Source organism: Onychomys torridus, chromosome 1 (assembly GCF_903995425.1).
Source record: "Onychomys torridus chromosome 1, mOncTor1.1, whole genome shotgun sequence".
NCBI classification, from domain to species: domain Eukaryota; kingdom Metazoa; phylum Chordata; class Mammalia; order Rodentia; family Cricetidae; genus Onychomys; species Onychomys torridus.
In genome coordinates this window covers 86,528,722-86,535,356 of record NC_050443.1, presented here as the reverse complement: position 1 = coordinate 86,535,356, position 6,635 = coordinate 86,528,722, and positions in this window count along the sequence as shown.

The window sequence follows — 6,635 nt, the reverse complement described above, 5'->3', positions numbered from 1 at the left end:
CTTGACACATCACTCTATTTTATTTTGGCTCTTAGGTTTTTTACCTGTACAATGGGATTGCTTCCCATACAAGATAATTATTTGTAAAATTAAAATAAATGTTTTATAAAATTAAAAGAAATACTATCTCTAAAATTCCCAGATGTATTTGGTCACTTGCTAGAATTAAGTAGCTTTTAATATTAAATAAGAATAGCCATGTGTGGTGGCACTCACCTTTAATCCTAGCACTCAGAAGACAGGGGTAAGTGGATCTCTGTGAGTTCGAAGTCAGCCTGGTCTGCCTAGTGAGTTCAAAGACAGTCAGGGCTACACAGTGAGACCCTGTCTCAAAACAAATTAAATTGAAATAAAATACTCCTGGGCTTTTACTTATTCAGTGTTTTGATGAGATATATTATTTTATTCATTCTACATTTCTGGGAATTTTCACCATAAATCTAAAGGAAAACAGGAAGAACAGAATTTGATGTTTTCTCCATTCTTAACTAAACTATTCCTTTGCATGTACTGTGTTTTGCCCCTCTTTTCCTCTCCATTGGACACAGAAAGTCTAGAGCTCTCACTGGCACACTTGCTGGTTGACACAGGTCAGTGACCCTCCATCTTTTCCCTGGATCTATTAGCCACTTGTTTAGAAAAATAGTGTGTATAGAAGTGAGTGCTTAATACATCTAAATACTTGGCTTTTTCCTCTGATTTACTTTTCATAGACTCTTCTGCTCAAACTTAGCAATGGTTTTGCTACAGAACATTCACATTACTCTGGGCACCCTAGGAAGAGTGGTCCAACTATACCAGGATGGCCATTGCACAAGCTTTCCACCAGAGTCAAGAGCTAAAATTACTAAAGTAGTTCTGTTCCTTTAAAATTCTTCTTGCACTAATAAAAATTAATTTTAAGGGTAGGTGGTGTGGCACACATCTTTGATCCCAGCACTAGGGGGGGCAGAGGTTCTCTGTGAGTTCAAGGACAGCCTAGTACAGAGCAAGTTCTAGGACAGCCAGGGCTACACAGAGAAACCCTGTCTTGGAAAAAAATTCATCTTAAGGTATATGAATGTCACACTTACCTATTAGAAGCAGAATTATTGATGCTCAATTTGAAAGAAGACTCTATAAAGTAGATGTATCCCATTTATTCTTATAGTTGAAAACCACACTTGGAACCATAGACTGCACCATCTTGTTTAGGAACATACTTACATACCTGTGGTGAGGATGATGTCAGGAGCTTGTATGATGGTGGGGGAGAAGAGAAGGCAAATGTCAACATGACAAATACTCTGAAGCTACTGATATTTGTCCCTTTGAGATAAAATCCATGGACTTGTACATGAATGACTTATGGAACCAGATGGCTCTTTAAGGCTTCTCTCTAAGACTTGTTTAATATTTACTACAGCAAAATGTAATAACTTTTCTTAAGAAGCATTAGTTCCAAGTTTACACTGAATCTAGTTTCAACCCTCCAACATGTATTTGAGGATAAATACTTTATATTGCTATCTGTAATGTACACTATTAAGTACCTTGGAAAAACATGAGGGGATCTGTATGCAAAGTTGTTTTATATAACAAAACTTTTATCACATATCAGAAGGGAAAACATCAGTGCCTTGAAAGTAAAATAATTTACTTTACATGTGTTAAAAAAAATATGGGAGTTTGTGTGTCTTCTAGAATGGCAACAGTGCCAATGTCATCTCTCAAGCAGTGTGTTGATGGAGGTAGATCACAGCAGAACGTCAAATCTACAGCCCAAAGGCTCAGTCTTACTCTGTTTCTCTTGCTAATCCTAACTTCAGAAGCCCTTGTAGACCCACATATGAGAGAATGTGCTAAAAACCACTACAGTAGTTAGAAGTAATATCCCTTCAGTCCTCCTTCACACACAAAATTAAGCAGAACATTTTATACATATTGAACCTTCAATGTAATTTTAGAATGCAGTTGTTTATATCATTTTCATTTTCACATGAGAGAACAGTGACTTTCCCTCTTCCAGTGCTACCCACTAAAGTCTCCATATTAATGTTGACTCTCTTTCTCTGAAGACAAAGGTCCTCTGGGAGCCCATGCTTGCTCACTTCCATGTACAAACGCAGGGAAGCAGCCCCAAATAAGGAAAGCGGGAATTCAGTGCATACTCATTATTCTCTTAACTTCCAGATGGAAAATTCCAGAATATACTGCCTGAGATTCCTACATGTCCCAGTGGTTGCTCTTGTCCCAGCAGTGACCTGGATTATACCATCAGAAATATGGACTTTTGGGGACAAGGGGAATATATTCTTTGCAGGAACATAGAAAAGGAATTTAACTTGTAAATACCTAGCTTAATATAAATATGTATTCATTATAATTCAGAATCCATAAATCACACTAAATAAAAAATTTAAAGTTACCTCATGGTGCCTTTATATGACTATATATAAGATGCAGACTAGTGTTAGAATATTAAACATATAAAGTCTTAGGTATTTTTATATTTTGTCAAAATTACTTCAGAGATAAGTATGAAGTTCTCTGAATGCATATTATAATACTGATAACATTTTTAAAACAATGCAAAGATTTTTTGCTTAAAGTGACAATAGAAAAATTAAATTAAATTAAAGTAATTCATAAGAAGTGATGAAATATGATGAAAATAATAAAAACTTATAAAGAGAAGCAGCATCTTTTTATATTTTATTGATTCTAGCTCTCAATTGATTATTTCTTTCCATCTTCTCGTTTTGGATGTGATTTCTTCTTTTTGTTTTAGAGCTTTCAAGTGTGCTATCAAGTTACAAGTATGAAATCTCCCCAATTTTTTAATGAAGGCAGTTAATGCTATGAACTTGCCTCTAGAACTGCCTTACTTATAACCCACGAGTTTCAGTATTTTGTGTTGTTCATTTTCATTCAATTCTAGAAAGTCTTTTTTTTCTTAATTTCTATCTTGACCCAGTTTTCATTCAGTAGTGAGTTGTTCATTTATCCATGAGTTTGTAAGCTTTCTGTTGTTTCTGTTGTTCTTTAGTCTGTGGTGCTCAGATAGTACACAGGGTATTATTTTAATTTTCTTGTATCTATTGAACCTTGCCTTTTGCTTCCAAGCATGGAGTCAATTTTGGAGCAAGTTCGATAAGATGCTGAGAAAAAGATACAGTCTTTTGCATTTGGGTGGAATGTTCTGTAAATATCTGGTAGGTCCATTTGGTTTATGATGTCTGATAACTCCAGTATTTCTCTGTTTATTTTGTCTGGATGATTTTCTATTGGTGAGAATGGAGTATTGAAGTCTCCCACTATCAGTGTGAGTATCTGCTCCTGCTCTAGTGAGAGCCATCACAGCTCTGATCTGGCAAAAGTTATTATTTCTCTGTTCTGCTCAACTCCAGAAAAAGAAGGTTGTTACCCAAACCTCACTCAGGAGATTCATTGGGAGGGAGGAATCCAGGAGAGTAGTTGCCTCCAGGATGGGAAAACACAACCCCAAACTGAACAGGCAAAGGGCTTATATAGGGTTTCTTAGGGATGGAGTTTTTCCAAGGTGAAGATTTTCAGGGTGGGAATTGGCCAGATTTCAATCCCTGAGCTTGGACAAGCTCAGACATTGTCTGGATTTCATACTCAGGGACTAGTTGCTTTCATACTCGGGGATTGATTAGTTTTCATGCTGAGTTACTCAGGGGCAGGGTTATTACTTTGGTTCTGGTTTCAGGCCAAGGTGTGTTTTATTGTGGTTCAAGCAAAGTGTGTTTCACTGGCCCTTTTTAATATTTTGGTTCTGATTTCAGGCCAGTGAATTGGCTCTGGTCTCAGGGTCAGGGTGTGTTTCTTTGGCTGGCTCTTAAACCCTCTCTTGTCTCTTCTGACTAGATTTGGTTTGAACTCTATTTTGTCAAATATTAAATTGACTACACCAACTTACTTATAAGGTATATTTGCTTGGAAATTTTTTTCTTAGTAAATGAATAGATTTTTTTTTTAATTAAGAAAAAATTTTCACCCTGAGACAGAGCCTGCCAGCAACCAAATGGACTAAGAGGTGAGTCTTTATCCTCATACCCTAACACTCCAGCCCTTAGGCTTTGGGCCCAGGGGCACAACCCTGTGCCCCTACACCACCACCCATTGCAGTTCCAGTTTCAGGCCATTTGGCAAACCTCCTCTACACCACCATCCCCCAGCAGACCCTGTAACCTAACCCCCACCTGCCCCAAATCACACATACCCTTGGAGACTGCAACAGTTCCCTGAAACAGGGAACAACTAAGAGGCCAGTTGGCAGGCAGACCTCCTGCAGACAGGTCAGACTACCACCATCTACCACGCACTAAGACTGCAGCTACTCCCTAAGGCAGAGCCCACAAGCACCAGTTGGACTAAGAGCTTCTACCTGAGACAAAGAATCTATCATCATCGACAGGACCAAGAGCTCCCACTGGATCAAGAGTATCAATCAGACCAAGAGAGGCTCCATTGGACACAGACACTGCTTGCACCAAGTGGAGAAAGAGATAGGTAGACACCAGTGCAGAAATACAGTCAACAACATAAAAACCAATATGGCTCCATCAGAACCTCATCAGCAAGACCTGAACATCCCAACACAGAAGAAACAGAAGATATCTACCATAAAAATGACTTTAAGAAGATATTAAAGACTCTAAAAGAGGAAATGAAAAATTTCCTTAAAAAATTGAGAAAATGTCAAACAAAAAAATGGGAAGAAATCAGTAAATCCCTTGAAAGCCAAGAGAAAGCAATTAAACAAGTAAGGGAAACAGCTCAAGATTTCAAAAGTGAAATGGAGACAATAAAAAAGACACAAACTGAAGTTATACTGGCAGTAGAAAATCTGACTAAACAAACAGGAACTACAGATGCAAGAATAACTAACACAATGCAAGAGATGAAAGAGCAGAGCTCTGGCGTTGAAGATACAGTAGAGGAAATAGATTGATGAGTCATAGAAAACACTAAAGCCAACAAAGTCATGACGCAAACTGTCCAGAAAATTTGGGACACCATGAAAAGGCCCAAACTAAGAATAATAGGGGATAGAAGGAGGAGAAGAATACAAACTCAAGGGCACAGAAAAATCTATTCAACAAAATCATAGAAGGAAATTTTCCCAACCTAAAGTACGAAAGAAATGCCTATAAAAATACAAGGTGGCAGAACACCAAAAAGACTGGATCCAAAAAAAAAGTCCCCACCACCACATAATAATCAAACCATTAAACATACAGAATAAAGAAAAAATATTAAGAGCTGCAAAGGAAAAAGGCCAAGTAACATATAAAGTCAGACCCATAAGAATAACATCTGATTTCTCAATGGAGACTCTAAAACCCAGAAGGTCCTGGACAGAGCTAACTTTTCTAAGAAAGGGAGGTCTTGACATCTCATTCTTTTGTCATCTTTCCACTCCTAACTTGGCTCATCAATATGTCTCTGTGTAGGGCAGAGGTATGTGCCACATAATTGTCTGAGTGTAGAGTGGGAAGAGGCTTGTAATCTGAACTGTAGACAACTATTCTAGCCCACTGAGTCTTGGTGACCTTTTTAAGTTTACTTTGTTTTGATTATCTTATCCCTAAGTAAGTACAGGAACAGATGTTTTAAAAATGTCACATAGCCTCATGAAGAGACCTCTGGCTTCTTTATATGTCACAACCTCCAAGGCATAAGTAAGACCTTCAAGTAGATAAGAATATATGCCTAAAAGTGGGAGGGGTAGTATGTTCAGGACTTTCTGGGGAAGCTTAGAAGCAATATTCCTGGGAGAAGGTTTAAATGATTCATACAAAATTTTTCATCAATCCAATATCCCCAAATTGTATGAATATTAAAGGTGCCCCAAGTATGCAACAGGTGGAGATGAAAACCAAAAGTGGCATGGCAGCCATCATGTGGCTCAGCTTTGCTCAAAAATTGTCAAGTGGCTGTGCCAGCCTTATGACTTCTGCCATTTCATTCAGATATGACTGTGCCAGGTTTATTTGGCTTACACTCACATCTTGCTGTTCATATTAAAGGAAGGACCCTGGAGGCAAGAGCTGATGCAGAGGTCATGGAAGGGTGCTGCTTACTGTCTTAGTTCTCATGGCTTGCTCAGCCTGCTTTCTTATAGAACTCAGGACCAGCAGCCCACCATGGGCATAGTCCTCCTCCATTGATCAGTAATTGAGAAAATGCCTTACAGCTAATCTCATGGAGGCATTTCCTCAACTGAGGCTCCTTCCTCTCTGATGACTCTAATTTGTGTCATGTTGACACACAAAACAAGGCATTACAATATGTTGCTTGGTCTTTTTTCCCTTTAAGCTTTTCATATTTTTCTTTGTTCTGTGTGTTTAGTGTTTTGATTATTATGTGCCCAAGGGCATTTCTTTCCTGGACTAGTCTGTTTGGTGTTCTGTATGCTTGGCAAGTTGTCTTCTATGATTTTGTTGAAAATATTGAGCTGTTTTCTCTTCTTTATCTATGCTTATTATTAACCTTAGGTTTTGTCTTTTCATAGTGTCCCAGATTTCCTGGATGTTTTCTGCTGGAAGATTTTTAGATCTAACATTTTCTTTGACTGAGGTATCCATTTTTTTTCTATCAGGTTTTCAGTGCCTGAAATTCTCCCTTTC